Here is a 20,364-nt window from a genome sequence, read left to right as displayed (position 1 = left end):
ACTATAACACAGATATTCTTCCTTTCCCACCAGATCCCTTCTGTTACAGAGGATGACATGCAGGAATGTCCACAATGTAGTTTCCAGGTTCGGCCAATGGGAGGCACAGCTCAGCAGAACTCTGTGATCGAAGGACCAGACAGAAACAACTTACAGGAGGAAGGGCTTGTTTGGCTTATGATTTCGGAGCATACTTGCTTGTTCATATGTCCTTGTGCAGAGCACCATAGAACTATGTTATGGAGGGCAGCTATGCACATCCTAGTGGGCAGGAAGCAGGGAACAAGACCGGATGTGGCCAAGGATAGTATTTCCACAGGGCCTACTCCCCATTACCTGCTTTCTCCAGCTAGGTGCCACCGCCCAAAGTTTTCAGAACCTTCCAAAATAGTGTTTCCAGCTGGGGACAAAGTATTCATAACATGAGCCTATGGAGGACATTTCTGGTTCAAACAATAAAAATAGACTTTTCACAAATCTTCTCACACTCCCACTCTATCTATAAAGCCACTTTGTGACATACCATTCATCATCACTCTACACTAGGAAAGTGGGCCTCTTGTAAAACATGGTATATTGAAACCCACCCAGACAGTCTAGGATAATCTCAAATTAAAGTTATAACTATTGCTATAAAATCACTTTGCCCATATAAGACAACATCTTCTGATGTCCCTCAGATTAGAATGTCGACATCTCTGAAGACCCATTATTCTTCCCACCAAGTATTTACCCAAGGATTGCCCCCTAATCAACAACTGCCAGGAATTGGTGTCTAAATAATCCATGCCTTTGAACCCTCTGGGTTCCCCTGGAGAATTCAGCTTCAGACCAATGGGGTGATGAACTGTTTGATTCAAATCATTTCTTTGCTTCCCTCTCTTTCTTTTTGTGGATTTGTGAATTATAGCCAACTCCTGTAGAGCAGTATTTCTCCACTGGGGACATTTAGAAATATGTGGAGAAATTTTATTATCTTAACCTTGGGTGGAGTGAGTGAGGCTGACATCCAATGAGTAAAAATCAAGGAGACAGAACACTCCACAAAACAGAAAATAACACTCACAATAAAGAATCGCCAGGTCACAAAGAACAATAAGGCCTCTGTGCCTTAAATATGAAAATTATTATTAGATTTATTTATCTTCAGAATTATCATTTTACTCTTCAAAGTTTTGATTGCCACTTCATTCTTAGAAAAATAATTTTCCTCAACCATTGGCAAAATAGGCTATTATGATCACACTGAAATGTCAATTTTTTCCTTTTTATTTTGGCAATCTCATACATGTATGAATGAACTGTGATCATGTTCACCCTCCACTACCCTCTCATATCCATCTTCCACTGCTGAACCTTCTCTTCTTCTCAACTAGTGCTCATCTGTTCAGTCATGTGTGCATGCTGTGCATGTGTGTGTATGGTGTGTGTGTGTGTGTGTGTGTGTGTGTGTGTGTGTGTGTGTGTGCATACAAGTCTTGAGTAAATAGCCATAGCTGCTGTGTATGTGTTCATGATTGCAAAAGCCATACCATGTCAACAGGACATTTCCTATGCCATTAATGTGTTATATCTTGTTGAGTCATTCATTGGTCAAAAGGGTCCAATCTACTCCTCCAACAGACTATTACCAAAGCCATTGATTACTCTCCATAGCCTGATGGTAAAGCCCTATTACTAAAGACATCACTAATTTTTTGTCATTAAACATAGAGATATTGAGTTGGCACACAATTAGAGGTTTCACTCCTACTGATTAGCATTCATGATGCTGGAAGGAGTACTTTTCATGTTACTGGAGGAGAAAAATAATCATCAATATCACTAGCTACAAACCCTGTGACCTACCTGCAAGATGTACTGGTGTTATAGTGGCACAAATGCCATGGAAGCAACCAACTATTTAAAAAAAAAAACTTGGTTTTAAGGTCTACTCCATGAAATAGAATCCACACCTAACACTGCTGAAGTGGCCAAGAACCTGAGATTAGGTAGATCATGGATTCTAGGGGGAAATCTACTGCTACTATCCTGCTATAGGATCATGAAAATAAAATGATTCCTGACATATTGCTATATTCATAGAGAATCATTCAATCCACATCAGAGAAGCTTCTTCTTGCAGTAGATGGCAATTTACAAAGAGATCTACTGAGCAATGTGCAGAGAGTGATAAACTTGGAGCACTCATCCCTAAGTAGAATGTCTTCATCAAACCCTTCCCCTCAAGATTCATGGATCTATGGAAGAGGAAGTGAAAAGATTTTAAGAGCCAGAGGTGGTGAAACAGTCTTATCCAGACACAACAGGACTGAAGCACATACAAACTCACAGAAACTATAACAATATCCACAAGGTCTGTACAGTTTGAAGCCAGACAAAATCCCAGCATTGAGAAGTGGACACAAAGTCGATAAGCAAGGAGCTATTTTGCAGTTGATACCCACTGGGAAAGAGAAAATCAATTTTCTACAATGGACTTTCTACTGAGTATACTAACCAAATGCCAGAGCAGGCCTCATGCCCAGATGTAGCTGGTCAACTTAAAATGGACTCCAAGTTTTGTTTTTTTGTGTGCTTTTTGGTTTGTTTTCTTGTTTTTGTCCTATTGTGGGCTTTTTTGTTGCTTTGGTTTTTTTTGTTTTTTTTTTTTTTTTACTTCATTTGTTTTGATTTGGGCAAATTTTTTTTTTTGCTTGTTTGAGAAAGAGAGAGGGGAGAAAGAGAGAGAAAATACAGGTGAAGTTGAGTTGGTGAGGAGGTGGGGAAGATGTGGGAGGAGTTGGGGAGGAGAAAGAATATGATCAAAACAATTATATGGAGTCGGGCGGTGGTGGCGCACGCCTTTAATCCCAGCACTTGGGAGGCAGAGCCAGGCAGATCTCTGTGAGTTCGAGGCCAGCCTGGTCTACAAAGTGAGTTCCAGGAAAGGCATAAAGCTACACAGAGAAACCCTGTCTCGAAAAGCCAAATTATTATTATTATTATATGGAAAAATTATGAATAAAATATATATCTTGGGAAAAAACAGACAGCATTTCACAACACTTCTCTATATCCTTGAGCCCCTTCAGTTATTGGTGAAATTATTAAGGCCACTCCACGTAGTTAAAAGGGAGATTTATTTATTGGTGTAACTTACAAATGAAGGGATAGGTAGGTCACAGGGTCTGGGAAAGATGTAGCTCAGTCGGGCGGTGTTTTCTGGAGAACTCTCTTCAGTCTACCTCTAGTGTCCAGGGTCCAGGAAACAAGAGAGGGCAGCACATCTGGATCTCGGGTCTTCAGGGCCCTCTCTTGGCCCCACCTTGTAGGCGTAATAGTTACCAAAGCCTCAATGGGGGTTGGAACTTCCAGACCAAAGCTGGAATGGCTACCCACTACATTCAGTCTTATCATCCTCGCATCCATGATGTTCTGTGTGCCTTGGAGTAGGTAATCCATTTAGGTCTGAATGTCATCACTAGTAAGCATTTTACTTTTTTCTTATTCCTCCATTTTTAATGTTGCCTTTTAGTCAGAGGACCCTAGAAAACACCTATTACAGATGAATCCAAACCTATTCCAACTATATCAAAAAAGTCAGTGCTATTTGGTAAATACAGGTCAAGTCACCAGCCAAACCAGGCTTTCCTTGTCCAGTAAGCTAGTGCAGAGGTTGATGTTGTAGAGAGTTCTTTCTGTTTCTCATTGAACAATTTGCTTCTATAACACCAAAGGAATAAAACAGAGACAACTACTAGTTAAAAAAAATTGTATCCATTAGCCAAGCCCATTTCCAAATTCATTTTTCTTTCCTATATTTCTTTTATTTCTTCACTGACTTTCTCCATCATCATTTTCAGTGCCTTGTTACTTTATCCTAATCTCCTTCTTCTCTTTCCTTCCTGACACATCTCTTTTTCTCTTCATTCTAAACCTCTGGACTGAAGATGCCCAGCTTCTTGAATGGCAGTTTAGCTGTCTTGTGTCAGCTCCTCCACAAACGTGGAAGTGAGCTCGAGCCACCTGGGCCTCTTACTGTCCTATAAAGCCGGGCAGCGCATCAATCAGTCTCCTGTTGCTCCGGCTGCACAGGAAGTCCTTATAAAGTCATTTTGCCCAGGGCAAGCCAGGGCTTTGGCTGCTCCCCACTCCCATCTTTTGCTTGTTAACAGCCCGATATTCTGAAAACACAAACACAACTGTCTCATGATTATCTACTTGGCAAAAAATTATTCCTCATAACTTAGAAGTCTATAAATCCTCCTAAAAAACAGATAATAGACTCAATATAAAACCACTCTAGAATACTTCTACCATGGTGAAAAAAAATTAAGTCATATTTTAAAAGCATTAACTAAAAATATAACAAGATTTTGACTGTTTTTGTACTCACACATACATATAAAAAGTTATTTGTGTATTTATATGGCATATGGTTCATTTTTAATGTAAAAAAAAGTAAGCAACCACTTAAATATCATCCTCTCAACCAGTGGTTCTCAACCTGTGGGTCATGACCCCTTGCCAAACTTCTATCTCCAAAAATATTTATATCATAATTCACAACAGTAGCAAAATTACAGGTCTGAGGTAGCAAGGAAATAATTTTGTGGTTGGGGTCACCACAAGATGAGGAACTGTATTAAAGGGTCACAGCGTTAGGAAGGTTGGGAACCACCGAAAGCAATTCTGACTTTTGTGAATCATTTGAAAACATTTTAGTGCCAAAGTATGCAAACTTGCAATCATTCTTCAGATAAAATCATGTTCCCTGATAGACCACTACAGTAAAATTGCCCATTTAACAGCAGCATCAATTCACCAAGTCATTTTGAACAGCTGTGAGTGCTTCTTCTTGGAAATGAAATACAAACATTGTGCCTTTTGTCAGCCTCTAGGAAAAAACAAACAAACAAACGAAAAACCCATGAACTCTGTGGTACTCCCAGAAAACTCAGAGAGCATCTAAAATACTATAGAATTGATTTCCCCATTAGTGAACTTCCTCAAAGCCACATTCACATTTTTTGCTGACAGCAAGTTTTGTAGCTGGCAAAAACAACAAACCAGGAAAAGGAGAAAAATATTGCTTAAAACTTTTTTATTATTTCTTTGAAGTAATAGTGCTAGATTCCAAAACAACAATGCAGATGTGGGGAAAGGCATTAGGATTATGTGTACCTGACCACTTCATTTGTTCCCCAGAGGTCCTGATTTGGATCCCCATCACCTATAATGTAATGCTATTGATATAATGGTGCCTAGGAAATAGCTGGAACCAATTACACAAAAATTCCAGCAAGTATCTTACTATTTTATCTTTTCTGAACACTTGAGAGAGCTAGTCTTGGTTGTCAACCTAGAAAGAGGGAACCTTAGCTGAGGAATTGCTCCCACCATATTGGCCTGTGGGCATGTCAGTGGATCACTGTTTTGATTGCTAATTGATAAAGGGTCTCTGCTTCTACCTGGAGCCAGGATGTTGTCCTGACCAAGCTGCTGCCCAGGGTCACATCTGAGTCCATGGTCCTGCTGCAGCTGGGGTCTGTGTTGATGTCTGTGGCCTGTGTAACCTCAGAGGGCCATGCTGAGCCAGCCCTGCTCTTCACTGGCCCTGGGAAAGTTGGCCCTGCCCCTCACTGAACACTGCAGCAAGAGAGCTGGCCCTCCTCACTCGTACTTGGGAGAGATGGTCCCACCCCTCACCATGGGTAGAGGAGAACTGACCCTGATGCCATGGGCATAGGAGAGCTGGCTCTGCTCCGTGCCTGAGGGGAGCAGCTCCAGTGGCCCAGACCGACCAGCCCAGCCACCACCCAGACCCACAGCCAGGCCTTGGGTTGGCCTATCCTAACATCTACCCTATCTAGGACCTGCTGGAGCTAGGGAAGGGACTGGTCCTGTGGAAGGACAACCAAAGGATCTCCATGACTCAGGTAGCTGTGGGTTATCCTAGAGGAGTCTCGGTGAGGATCCAATGATGATGGTATACCAGAAACCAGACGCTTTGAACCAGACCAGTGACTCATTGCAATGAGCATTTGCAGGTAAAGCTGATTAGACAAAAGGGTGTTCTGTGTGACATATCGCAGCTTCCAATGCCACCAGGACAAGTGAAGAAGTGTTGGAGAACAGGGAAATATGGAGGAGAGAAGAGGGTTTTGTTGTTGTTGTTTGTTTGTTTGTTTGTTTGTTTGTTTGTTTTTGTTTACTTGTTCACTTGGTTTGGTTTGACTTTTTGTATTTTCTTTTGGGGGGTACTGCAGGAGTGAGAGGATGATATGGGGGGACTGGGAGGTGATCAGAATTAGAGTGTATGATGTGAAATTCCCAAAGAATCAATAAAGAAATTATATTAAATTTTTAAAAAGTTTTTTTTTAAAAAAAAAAAAGATAGCTGAACAAACTGGAGGAGAAAGCCAGTAAGTATCATGCCATGGTTTCTGCTTCATGCTCGTGCCTTCAAAACCCATCGTGGCTTCCATCAGTGATGAAATATATGCTGAAATAAACCTTTTAGTCACAGTGTTTATCATAGTGATAAAAAACAAGTTAGGACAACACTAACAGATACAGCCAAATAAGAAGCAAAGGAAACATTAGATATTCAGTTCTAAAAATTTAAGTTCACCGCCAAAACGGCCCAAAGTTCAGTAACATATATAAAATGAAGAGCACTCAGGAAGCACGGCTCCCAATTTTAAATACAGGACACTCTGGACCAACAGAGGAAAGAACATGTTTTGTTAAAAAAGACGAACTAAGTTTAGTTTATTCTCTTCACTTCTATCTCACCCTTCCAATGTAATAAAAACAACTGAGAACTAGCAACACTGGTTCATTGAAGTTAGTTTACACAATTAATCCCAGGAATGTAGAATGCAAACACTCTGGACACTGGTCAACAGCAGCTGTGGCACTCAGTCGAGGCTCAGCATCCCTTCTCTCCAAGCTTGTGTGTTCATGGAAAGAGGCAGCCTATATTTCATAGGTATACCAGCTTTTCCATGTGGTTCTCAACATACCTAAAAATAGATTAATTTCATCACAGTCACCCTAATTCTGCTCTGCTTTCAACATAACATTTGGAGAATATGCACATTCACAAAACTGAAAAGTTTGCATTCAGACACCAAATGACATCAGACTTTCTCTGTTGGGTGTCTAGATGACCTGTCACTACACAGTACCATTGAATGGTGAGTCAGTAAAAGCCTCATAACATTGGCAATTCTCCTCCATCTACTAGATTAAATCTTCATGGAGGCAAGTGATCCGTTCCAGAATGTTTCATCACCAGATAAACTCTAATTAGAAATCCTGGTTTTATTTGGTTTAAAATCTCTTTATTTAGGCTTTTCTTTTTGTAACAGAGTTTCACACTGCATCCCAGAGTCACCTGGACATTTCTCTATAGCCCAGGCTGGCCTCAGACTCACAATTCTGTAGCAGACTTTCTTTGGACCACCAGTTCCCAAATAATGACATGGAGACTTCTTATTAATTATGAAAGTTTGGCCTCAGCTTAGGCTTGTTCCCAGGTAGCTTTTATAACTTAAATTAACCCACTTACACTAATCTACATTCTGCCACATGGCTCCTTACCCCTCCTCCATACTGTACATCTGACTTCCCCATGTCTTGTTGGTGAATTTTCCCATGCCTCAGATTTCTCCCAGAGTTCTCTCTCCCCTGAAATCCTGCCTATCCTCTCCTGCCTAGCTATGGTCATGCAGCTCTTTACTAAACCAATCAGAAGGTGCCTTGACAGAGACATGTCTTCACAGTGTATAAAAAGATCATCACACAACACAATTCTCCTGCCTCAGCCTTGTGTGTGCTGACATTCCAGCTCTGAGCCACAAGCCTGTCTGAAGGCCTTATATAAAATGCAGTCCATTCCAAAGCAAATATATCTCCACGATCCATCATTTCCAAAGCCCGAAATTCTTCCCAACTATACAAGCTTTCCATTTCTCTTGAACTTGTGCAAAACAAATACAGCATAGGTGCTTCCTGGCTGTTATCTATTAGAATCACAAACTCATGGTTACATATGCAACAGACAACTCTGGAGGGTAGGCTGATACATAAGACAGAAGATTGTCACTTGATATTTTGTAGCATTTCTGCTAGTGGGGGGGGTGAATACATGAGAATGATTGGGTCGATCATAAGACAAGTAGAGAACTAAAAAGGCCAAGATGAGATTTGTGTAGCAAAGAGTTCAATGCTTTATGTATGGATACTGCGGGTTTATCCAACAATCACCCCTAGTACACAGTCTTACTCTGATCAGTCTTTATTAAGTGTCATGCTGGGGAGACTAAAAAGCAAGAACAAGTACAAGAGCACTTTGCAAACTTGGTGGAAAGTAATGCAGTCCACCAGAATCAGACTGCAAACCACAAGATCAAACTCTCACATGTTCCAATGCAGTCCTGCCACAACTTGGCCATGAACTCTGCAAGATGACACCTTCTCAGTCTCTGATAGCTGTTTTGGATCTTCACATGTCATAACTTCCTCCCCAGGATTCCATTACTATAAATGAGCTCAAGCAAAGAAACTTTACTAGCTATAGTAGCTACAAGCAGCTCCTGGACCTAAAAACTCAGGTAGATAAAACTCACATAGTCTCAGCATCAGACCTCCCCCTTCACGTGCACAAAATTCTGCAAGACCTTTTGGAAGCAGGGTGTTATAAATGCTGGACTTGTTTTCTTCTGGAAAATAAAGTCATCATAGGCATCAGATACACTATCCCCAGCTGCAAGTTTCCTTAGCACAAGTCACCAAATGTACACATCCTTGGGTCAGACAGACTGTGGGAAAGACTGGAACACTGGAAAAGGAAGAGAAAGGCAGTCACAGTAGCAAATAGTGGACTGAGACACGGGACACCAGCTGCCTTCTGTTCTTTTGTTTTGCTTCAATTTGTGTACTTGGTTCTTACACCTGTTGGCCATTTTCTTTGACCTTTTTTAATGCTTGGTCATAACTCATGATGGCCTTTGTGTCTTGCTTCCAGCAATGGCTCAGGAATGGGCATCCAACACCAACCACCAATGTCTCTCAAAGCCAGTTCCTCTGATGTTCCAGTCAAGTGAGTCATCCATTTGGACTCAGGGAAGTACAAGAACTGAAGAGTAAGCCATGGGTCACTCAACTGTGGTTCACACCTGTTGCCATGGTTTACAAGCTCAACTCTTAAAAGGACTGTTGCAATCTTTAAAGACTCCAGATGCTTCAGTTTATGAGTGGAGATGAGTTCCCTAATAAAATATAATTAGAAAAAAATTCAGGAGAACTTACAAAGAAAGATTGCTCAAGTCAGAAGTTTCCAATCTCAAGCCATGTAACCTTTGAAAATCTCAGTGGTTAAGAGTACTGGCTGCTCTTCTAGAGGTTCCAAGTTCAATTCCCAGCAACACATGATGGCTCACAACCATCTATAATGACATCTGGTGCCCTCTTCTGGCATGCAAACAGAATACATAATAATAAATCTAGAAGGAGGAGGAGGAGGAGGAGGAGATCTAAGGTAAGCACATAGAACTTCCAAATTATTCAAATTATTCTCAGCCTTGAACTTGCTCAAGTCCACAGCCTCCACATTGAAAACGTCTGATATAATGCAAGAGAAGATTGGGAATAACTAAGTAATTTAGAGTGTAAAACATGACTTACAACATAGATGCTCTGCTTCATAGTCTACTATTGAAACCCTAATCCTGAATGAATGAAAACAGTAAACAAAGATGGTTCTTTTGAAGCAAGTTTAACTTTCTTCAAACACTGATCAGGAAGCTGTAGAGGAAAGAAAAAGGTCTTCACTATGGATGAAAGACAACTTTTCTATTCAAGCATCAAAACTTATGTTTACTTTTGTTTCCTGAACCAGCTCTTAAACAAGTGCCCAGAAACACTAACTTCCCAGAGTAGCAATGTGCCCATATTATATTCTTCTACAGGGTGTCCAGAATGCTGCAGCCATCATTGTTTCTTCTGAAATTGGTCTTTTAGACAGTTAGTAGGATCTAATCACATTTATTTGGCCATTCCAGGTAGGTGAGCCACCATGCATCCTACAAATCTTTAAGCATCATGTGTTTTCTATTTCCAACAAGGTTCTGGAAATGCCCCCTCCCAGAATTGTTGAAAATGTGTATAACTGATGTTCTACAATCAAATAGCAATCTGAGGTTTGTAACATGGAGTGCTCATGTGAGGTCTACAGGACACCCGGCCTTAGGCAGTCCCCTCTCCCGGATCTTGCAGAAATCAGTCATGTTCACAGAGCCCGGTGACGCATAGCCTACATCTAAGGTGGCTCCAAGTTGGCCTACATGAATGACCCTAGACAAACCCATTAACCTCTCTGAACCTTGTCATCCCCTTGGGTGAGTTAGAAACATAGACAAAATGGCCTACAATGTTGCTGAGTATGGAAATCAGGTGGTGCCTGAAACACAGTAAGGTTGGTCCAGGTTAGCTCAGGTTGTATTAACATATTAAGAATTAGAGACAAAGGGAGGAAGAGCAGAATGAAAGGACAATCAACAGCTGAAGTTGGCATTGTAAGACAAGTTGACAGGCCTCCCATTAAAAAGTAAACAACTGGGACCGGGGCAGGCGGCTCAGTTGGTAAAGTGCTTGTTGCTTAGGCATGAAGACCTCAGTTTGATGGCCATACTCACATGGTAGCACACACTTATCATCATGCTGGGGAGGCAGAGACAGGAAGATCTCTGGGGCTTGCTGGCCAGCTAGTCTAGCTGGATCAGCAACTTCCAGGTTCAGTGAGAGCACCTACCTCAACAAATCACATAGAAGCCATTGAATAATTCACACTGACCTCTGGCTTCCATGGGTAGGCACACACAGGCCACCACGTCTGGATGGACACCACACAGAAATGGACACGGGGGTATGGGGGAGAGAGAGAGAGGAGAGAGAGAGCCAGAACAATTAAGTGTGTCTATAACCTAACCTTAGTTTTCAAACAGAGTGCATGGAAATGTTTCTGCCAGACTCTAACTGAACAGGGTATCAAGGTCCTCTTAGAAGGATCCCATGGCGATGTGCAGCAGGGCTATAAGGAGGCAACAGGCCAACTGTGCAGCACTCCACAGCATCTCATTCTTACCTGGTTATAAATTAGCACCCATCCATCAACTTCTCCTCATTCCTCCACCCTGCACCAGTTTCTGCTGGCCCCTGGCAACTACCATTCTACTCTCAACTTCAATGAGACTGACTTTTTATATTCGACATACATGCAAGATCATGTGGTTCTCTCTTGTCTTTCTTTGTCTGGCTTATCCCGTGTGACATACTGACTCCAATTTCACCGTTGTAACAAATGGTAGAATTGAATTCTTTTCATTGCTTAATAGTACTCCTTTGTGTATATACAGTTTTTTGTTTGTTTGTTTGGTTGGTTGGTTGGTTTTGGTTTTTCGAGACAGGGTTTCTTTGTGTAGCTTTGCGCCTTTCCTGGAACTCACTCTGTAGCCCAGGCTAGCCTCAAACTCACAAAGATCTGCCTGGCTCTGCCACCCGAGTGCTGGGATTAAAGGTGTGCACCACCACCGCCCAGCTACATTGTTTTTTTGTTTGTTTGTTTGTTTGTTTTTGTTTTTGTTTTTTGGTTTTTCGAGACAGGGTTTCTCTGCATAGCTTTGCGCCTTTCCTGGAGCTCACTTGGTAGCCCAGGCTGGCCTCAAACTCACAGAGATCCGCCTGGCTCTGCCTCCCGAGTGCTGGGATTAAAGGCGTGCGCCACCACCGCCCGGCCACATTGTCTTTTTTAATGCATTGATCTGTTGCATTTTTCCATTTGAGGGAGACTGTGAACATGCTGAAATAAACACAGGCATGTAGGTGTCTCTTCAGCATGATACTTTCATTCCCTTTGGATATATACCCAGGGGTGGGGCTGGGGATCACATGCTATTTTTTTTTTTTTTTGAGGAGACACCATAGTGTTTTCCACTGATCTGCCTTCACAGCAATGGTGTGCATGATTCCCTTTGTATCACACCCTTGCAAGCCCCTCTTTCCTTTGGTTGTTTTTATGACAGCCATTCCTGCTGGAGGGAGATAATGTGCCTGTTAGGTTTGGATTGGTGTGGCCCTGGTGGTTGGTATTGCAGATCACGTTCCATGTACATGTTGACCATCCCTAGGCCCGCCCTTGAGGAAATGTCTATTTAGTTCTAGTGCCCATTTTTAAAACTAGGTCATTTTTGTTTATGATTGTGTTTTTAGTTCCCTTAGTCCCTTAACAGATTTTCCATCTGCAAACATTCTCCCCCTGTGTACACTGTATCTTCACTCTACCGACTGTTTCCTTTGCTGCGCAGACACTTCTTGGTCTAATGTCATCCATTTACCCATGGCAGCATCTGTTTCCTGTGCTCCTGTCCCAAATGTCCTTGCCTGTTGCAAAATCCTGAATGCATTTCCCCACCTTCTCCTAGTAGCCTCGTGGACTCCAGGCTTCGTCAGGATGTTAATAATCCATCTCTGCTGAGTTTTGTAACTGCTGAGGGTCTCCTGTCTAGTTGCATCCTTCTGCATGGGCCAAGCCAAGGCTGGAAGGACTCCATCTGACAACTCTCCTTTCTTTGGTTGTTTGTCACTGGTGGCCTTGATGTCAGTCTTGCTGATCAGAGCTTAGGTTGGTTTTTATAATATGACCCAGCGTCATGCCACTCCTTCTCCAGCTATAATTAAGAAAACACAGCAACTGTAACCCTCCTTCCATGTGCTCATTGTTTGCTTATATTTGTGCCACTGGAAGTCGAAGGTGGGTGAACTGAAATATTTATACCCTGGTGCCTCACCTCCCCCAACCCCCCCCCCCCAGATAGCCAGAGGCCAGCTCTACTGCTGGCCGCTGGTGGTGCTCTGAAGGAATTCCAGATGGGTAGCAAACACTCTGGCTCTCAGTGGATTAGATCCCCAAATCCACTCCAAAAATAAACAGATGGCATCTTGCCTCCTACCTTGAGGTTAAGGCCCACATCACTTCAAGCAGACTGTTTACAGATGCGATTCATCCCCTGAGAAGGGCCTCAGCCTGTTCCCTGACCAAGCTGTTTGAGTTCATGTACAGGGCAAAGCCCAGGAGGGGGAGATTCACTGGGTCCCTGTGACCACAGCAATGAAACCGTTTTCCCTGGGCTGTCACCCTGAAGTCCCCACCCTGTCTCCTGTCCAGCAGCTTCCCAATCGCCTGCAGAGCTGGAGGAAAGCACAGGCCTAGGTCACCAAGCAGCAGAGAGAACTTCACGTTGGCACCCCCTGTAACCAGCTGCCACGGCTTGTCATCAACCTCTCTCCCACTTCTTACCAAAGGAAATGTGGTGATGCTCACACCCAAGAAAAAAGAAGTTTCGGGTTAAACTGTAAAACTTTAAACCTTTGTTTTGATTCTGCAAATTCCACAATCCTCTCTAAAGGCTCTTTCTCCACTCTCTAACTCTTCTATCTGTCTGCAAAGAGCTATCCCTTGACTCACAGGAAACCGTCAATATTCAAGCAGCTTTGATATCCAGAATCGTTCACCTATAGCCACCTCTGCATGCTTATCTCCAGGGCATGATGTTGGGAGGGAGGGATCTTAAGTGGTCATTTTTTTCTTTATTTTTTGACAGTTTGATATATATATACAATGTACTCTGATTATGTGCATATCCATTACCCCCTGGCACCCTCCCCCATCTTTTCCTTCTGGGCCCCATCTTCTTCCTTCCTAGTCCTCCAATGACTACCTGTCATATCTGGATGGCACGTTTTGTGACACATTTCCCCATTCCTCAGCTTTTAAATGCCTGCCACCTTCTCTTCTACGATGCTCCCTAGTCCTTAAGGGGCAAGAAGGTGTGGGCACTGACATCCTGTTTGAGGCTGAGAGTACATCAGTCACTTATTCTCAGTACCTTGACCAAATATGAGTCTCTGTATTCATCATTGCCCCATGCCCAAAGGAGCTTCTCTGCTCAGGATGAGAGCAGCAATAATCCTTGGGCATCAGCATGAATATTCAGAAGGCACTTGGACAACAAGTGTATTTAGGAAAATAATGATTGTATGTTCTCACTGATCGTTGTTTTCTACTGTATGTTATTTTATCAACATTTTCCAAGTTTCTTCAACAAGTTTGAATTAGTTTAAAATCATATATATAGACACAGACACAGATACACACACACACACACACACACACACACACACACACACACACACTATTTCAAGCAGTGCTCATCACTTCAAGGCAGAGCTGTTCCTGATCCTTGCACCTTGCTCTTTGCACCTGTCCTCGTGGCTTTTCTCCCTGATGCTGGGAAAGTTGCCAGTGAACCAGCTCAGTCGATACCCCAGATGAACTGACTGACATTTTTTCTGTTCTCTCATGCATGGTGACTAGCTTTCCGAGCTCTCCAGCTTGGGCCCACACCTTATTCTCTTTCTGATGCAGTCTCTGAACAGATGTTTACTGAGCATCATGTTTTGCCTGGGACTCACTTGGAGATAACAAGTAACTTACAGTAAGCACAATGTTGCTTTTGTCTCTGCCTTTTATTATGGTGTTGGTATTTCCAGGGGTCCATCTACCTCTGCTGTCTTTGATTCTTCTCCCTGGACCCTCCCTTCAGGGCACTGGTTTCGTCCTCTTCCTTTATCTTCATGCTGATGGCTTACAAAGTCTCCACTTCTCTGCACTGTAGCTCTTCCAGAGAGTGTTCCAGACATCTCAAACCCCGGGTGTTCTGAAGGAATTCAGTTATTATCTTCTACTACCATCTTCTGTTGTTCTGCCTCCTTCGTGCCCATATGTGAGTGCTGTGTACATACTGTAACTCATGTACACTGGGTCACCTTTCAATCCCACGACTCAGATGGGTGAGCACTGTAACTCATATACACTAGAGTCACCTTTCAATCCCACGACTCAGATGGGTGAGCGCTGTGTGAATACTGTAACTCATGTACACTGTGTCGCCTTTCAATCTCATGCCTCGGATGGGTCCCTCCAGAGGAGGAGAGATGGGAAAATGACTACAACGAACTTAACTGGAAGGAAGTCTGAGAAAGCTGGAGTGACGTCAGGGAGCATGAGACACAGAAAAAAATGACCCGATAGAATACCACACTCTCTTTATGGGCTCCAGCTATAGACAGCTGGGGTGCAATTCCACCCTGCACTTTCCTAGGAGCAACAAGAAATAAGCCTCCAAATGTTCCCATGTGATGAGCGGCTACAGCCTTTTCACAGACTGTCATCTCCCAGTTGTTTAGGGTTGCGGGGAGTGGAGACTGAGTGGTGCATCCTGCATGACCAGTGTGCATAGGATCCATATGTCACTGCTTCTGTGGGAATCATAGGGCTGGGAGTGGAGACTGAGTCGGGCATCCTGCACCACCAGTGTGCATAGGATCCATATGTCACCACTCCTGTGGGAATCTTAGGTGAAGTAGAGATTTGTTGTAAGGCATGCCCACAAGCATGCTACCCTCCTTTTGTCCCCATATATGTTCTCCACTTGCTAACTGTTCAGCTCCTTCATTGCTACTTAAATTTGTATCTTTGCTGAACATAAGGGTACTTACTGTAATCCCAGTACTGTGGAGGAAGATATCAATTAGGAGGTCAGAGTAGGCTAAATAGCAAGTTCAAGGCCAGCCTAGCCTAGAATACATAACCTGTCCTAAATAGAAGAAATAATAATAAATTGATAAATTAGTCTCTTTCCATCACTTTTTGAGGAAAACTCTCTCTCTCTCCTCTCTCTCTCTCTCTCTCTCTCTCTCTTTCTCTCTCTCTCTCTGGCTGGCCTCCAAATTGACAATAGTTCTGTGGAACCTCTGAGGCACTAGGATTGCAGGAATATATCACTACTCCTAGCTCCTATCATTTCTTAATTCATACACTCCTATTCTGTATGAATGCAGCAACTCCCTGATGACTGTCGAGTACACCTGTCTACAGAAGACTCTGTTCAGATGGACTTGGGGTTTAGATTAGAAGTTTCCCATGATTTCTTGCACATCTAGTACCTGTGCAAACAGAATCTGATGCCCTTACACTTTCTCAAAATTTTCAGGGCGTTCCCAAATCAGGCTTTTAGAACACAAATATTATTTTACTGCTGGCATATTTACTTAGCTAGAAGTAAACTGCTTTTAGTTACTTAGCTCAAGACAATTCAAATATCTTCACTACTGCTGAAAATAATACTGAGGGCTGGAGAGAAGGTTCAGAAGTTAAGAGCACTGGCTGTTCTTCCTGGGGTCCTGAGTTCAATTCCCAGCAACCACATGGTGGCTCATAACCATCTGTAATGAGATCTGGTGCCATCTTCTGGCCTTCAGGGATACATGAAGACAGAACACTGTATATATAATAAATAAATAAATCTTTTTTGAGAGATAGATAGATAGATAGAGAGAGAGAGAGAGAGAGAGAGAGAAATAATACTGAATATTAAGTTAGCAAGATTCCTAGTTTCTAAATTATCTGACTGCTAGAACATGATGCTATTGTCTTTTAATCACTATCCCTGTTATATTCCCAAGAATATAACAGCCAAGGTTGTCCAGGAATGTAGAAATGTGCTCTGTTTTGTATTATTAAAAGGAAATGGAATAAAAAGAGGACTGGAAGCAAAATGCCTCTTGTACTTATTCAATAAGTATTAAATTTGAACTACAAGATAAACAACAAAATATCATGCAAGATACCTGCCTCTTCATATTCAATTCCTAATTCAGGTGTTATATGTTATGTTAGTCAAGATTCTAGGAAGGAACGGAGTTAATATGATGATTATCATACCACAGTGTCAGGGGGTGTGGGGGGAGGAATTAGTAGTAGATTGGCTTATACAATATGTTTTGAGTAGTCTGCCAGTGGATGCCTGCATAGTAGAGAGGCTGAGAACCCAGTACTGCATAGTCCACAAGCTTGGGTTCCTCAGCAGTCCCAATCTGTCACTGAAGGCCCAGAGGATTCCTAGAAAATATCTGGTCCTCATTGGAAGGTCAAAGAAGCTGGGCTCTGATGTCAGCAAAGTATTGTAGCAGCAGTGGCATTGACAGGGTAGATCAGCACACCAGCAAGGACCTAAGGCAGGCTTCCCTCAGATCCCTTGATCTGGGTTGCTGCTGGAGCACACTGCCCACCCTCAGGGAGGGTCTTCCTCCTCAGTTAGAAAGTGGGTCTTTTAGTTGATCCAAGTAAATTGACAATATGTTAACTATCACAGTTGGATACCCAGATAATCACATTCCAAAGCAGCAGTGGTTTGTAACATGGATACTGCTGAATAAGCAAGGAAGACTGTGATGTGTCTGTCTGTGGGCCTTTGAGCTCATGAGGCCTTGTTTCCAGGTCAGGTCTGTTACTCAGCTAACACAAACAAAAACAAGTCCCATAGATCTCTGCACCTCAGTCAGTTCAGTGGCAAATAGAATCAGGAAGGCAATACCGGCTGCTTAAGGTTTCTAAGAATGAAATGAGATGATGCATCTGAGGATGTGCAGTCCATTCCGAAATGCTCTTCTATTTACTCTTTCCTTTTTCATTCACCTCTCCCAAGAAAGCAGAGGCTGGTCTGGTTTGCAAGGTCTCTGCGGCTCAACCTCCTGAAAGATAAGATGGTTCGAACTTAACCTGACTGTGTACCTCTACCCCTCTCTTTTCAGTCTCCCTTTAAGTCAAACTCCCACATCTCTACTAATCTTTACTTTTGGCCTTGGCCACACCTTCTTCCGGGTTGGTGCCCCTCCTCTTCTCCCTAACAAGCTGCTACTACTTACAGTCTCACGATGATCTCTTCTTTTTTTTTTCCACTCATGACTTCAATACCTAACATCAGCACACACAGTGCTACCGATGTCCCTTTACTCCTTAAAGCAATTGGTACTTAAGGAGTGACTGCTTCTAGTCAGCAGACCCTCTGTTTTCACAATGGGGTTATGGCTGCACAGAAATGGTAGCTGAAGACAGCACCATTTGGAAGGGCTGTGGATAGAGCCTGGTGCCCTGAACACCAGTCTAATGTAAGAAAAGTTACCTCAACACTACTAGTCTCTCCTCAATACTCCAAAGCCTCCATTGAAAGAGGGTAACCTGCACTTAAAAAAACAAAACAACTACCAAAGTATCCTTAGCTGTCTAACCCCAGATGGCCAAGCACTAACACAAAGAGATAAATGAGCACGTGAAAAAAACAAGACATTGGGTGTGGACCATTTAAGGGTGGTCTTCCATTCCATTCTGTGGAGGGTCCTTCCAGACCTGGGCAACCTCTTCCGATTTATATCTAGTTAATAATGGATTTATCATAAAAATATGGCCTTACATAGCAAGATAGGCTCATGAGCCCATTTGAGGCTACACCCTCTGGGTTTGGTGAGGAGATTTATAGCCAGAAGATCACACCAACAAGAAAGGAGTGTGAGCAGGGTTGTGAAGTGAGGAACAACAGGTGCCCTGGAGCCTCCAAGGTCAAGTATGAATTTTCAACAACAGATTGGAATACAAATTCTCTCACTTTGACAAAGCTCCCACCCTTGGTATTTGGGTATCCGACTGGATATTTTCACCATGGAACAAGAGCCTGACCTGGCACAGGAAGTAGATCAGGTGAAGGAGGACCCAGCAGAAGCAACAGTGATCACAGCACTAGCTAATGGAATGAACTTGAGAATGACAGCTGACATGCATAAAAGGCATGACAGGTACCAAGTACCACACAGATGACTTCCAGGCACATGTGCAGCCTAGATCCTTCCCAAATCTCCAGTGCCATATTTTAACTCACATCTGGACAAGGAAGGAACCTCTGGGGAATGCAGTCCCAACCCAGCTAACATGGTACCAGGCAAACACAACTCCAACTGAAGTTCCTTTCTAGTGACCACCTGCTGCTGCTCGCTAAGTTGACTTCACCTGACTGTCTTCTCTTCTACAAGACATGCAGGAGAGAAAGAGGAAGAACAGGCTGAAGTGCAGTGAGAGGAGAGGAAGGGGAATCTTGGTGCACAACCTACAGAGTCATAAACAAGAGGAGGGAAATGGCTCTTGACGTCAACAACACAAAGAAGGAACAGGATAATCACAGGTGCACAGGACATCTTAACTAAGAAGTTGCTGTAATGGAGGGTTCAGGGGTTCTAATCACTTGCTACAGCATATCACAATGTCAGTCAAAACCAAAGTTGTGGCAATCATTTCAACCTGTACTTAAGAAAGACTTTCAAAAACATTAAACTGAAAGATAAACACCTTATTTAATATTTTGGATACTTGATCCCCAAGACCACTATTTTCATTATGGATCCCATAGTTCAAGGCTGTCTAGATTATCTGGAAATATAAGTCAGATCCCCAGGAAACCTAGAAGACAGCAAGAGAAAAGCTGGAAATAGTGATGATTGCACTCAGAGTGTGCACACCAACCACGTGGTTCTTATTAGCCTGGTCCAATTACTCCCGGAACATGGGTCATAGCTTATTCACTTATTTCCCTGGCACTGTGACTCTTCTTAAGGGCAAAGAGCCCCACCTATGCCATAGGATTCCAGTCCACTTGGTGCTGCATTTCCCAATCTAAACTAGTAAATTACCACCATTCTGATTTCTACAGCCCATTCACGGCATGGTAGTCTAAAACTTGATACTCAGAGGGTCCACTATTTCCCGATGCCATCAAGATGGAAAATGAGGCATTTGCCTGGAGTTCGGCTACTGTGCTCTCAGCTGTCCCTTTGCCTACCCTTCACAGTTTCTGGACCACATTCCTGGGGCCAGTGTTTAGAAACCACATACCTGAAAGGAGCATCTATGAGGGAGGCTACCATACTAAACAGGACTTGAATTGGGCCTGTATTTGTGAATGAAGAAGACACAAGTAGGCAGAGAGGGCTCACAAGGTTGAGTATCTGTAGAGGAAACAGGAATTCTACTCCTTCAGAATAGACAGCAACCTCTGAGGAGCGAGCAGAAATAATAGAAGGAAAAGTGAAGCCATGATCAGAGGACCTTCATCTCTAGATGAAAGAGTTTAGGTTTGATTCAATCATGGGGTGGAGGTGTAAAGCCTTAGTAGACAGGAGGAGTGACAGGCAGGCAGGTTCTTCACTTTGCAACCTTTTCAAAGTCCACAGAATGCCACAATGCTGAATAGCAAAGCAATCTCGCTGAGACTCATTCAGTATTTATGCTTCTAATTCCATCATGGACTCAAGTTAACAGAGGAACAAAACAGACAGTTAACATTTCTATCTAAGAAGAACTGAAAACTGAATGAGCCATGACTGGACTTTGTTGTAGTTTGTTCACGGGTCATATAGAAAATTAGGAAA

Source organism: Peromyscus maniculatus, chromosome 4 (genome assembly GCF_049852395.1).
Source record: "Peromyscus maniculatus bairdii isolate BWxNUB_F1_BW_parent chromosome 4, HU_Pman_BW_mat_3.1, whole genome shotgun sequence".
Taxonomy (NCBI): domain Eukaryota; kingdom Metazoa; phylum Chordata; class Mammalia; order Rodentia; family Cricetidae; genus Peromyscus; species Peromyscus maniculatus.
The sequence above is the reverse complement of the archived record's forward strand: the minus strand, read 5'-3'. Positions refer to the sequence as shown.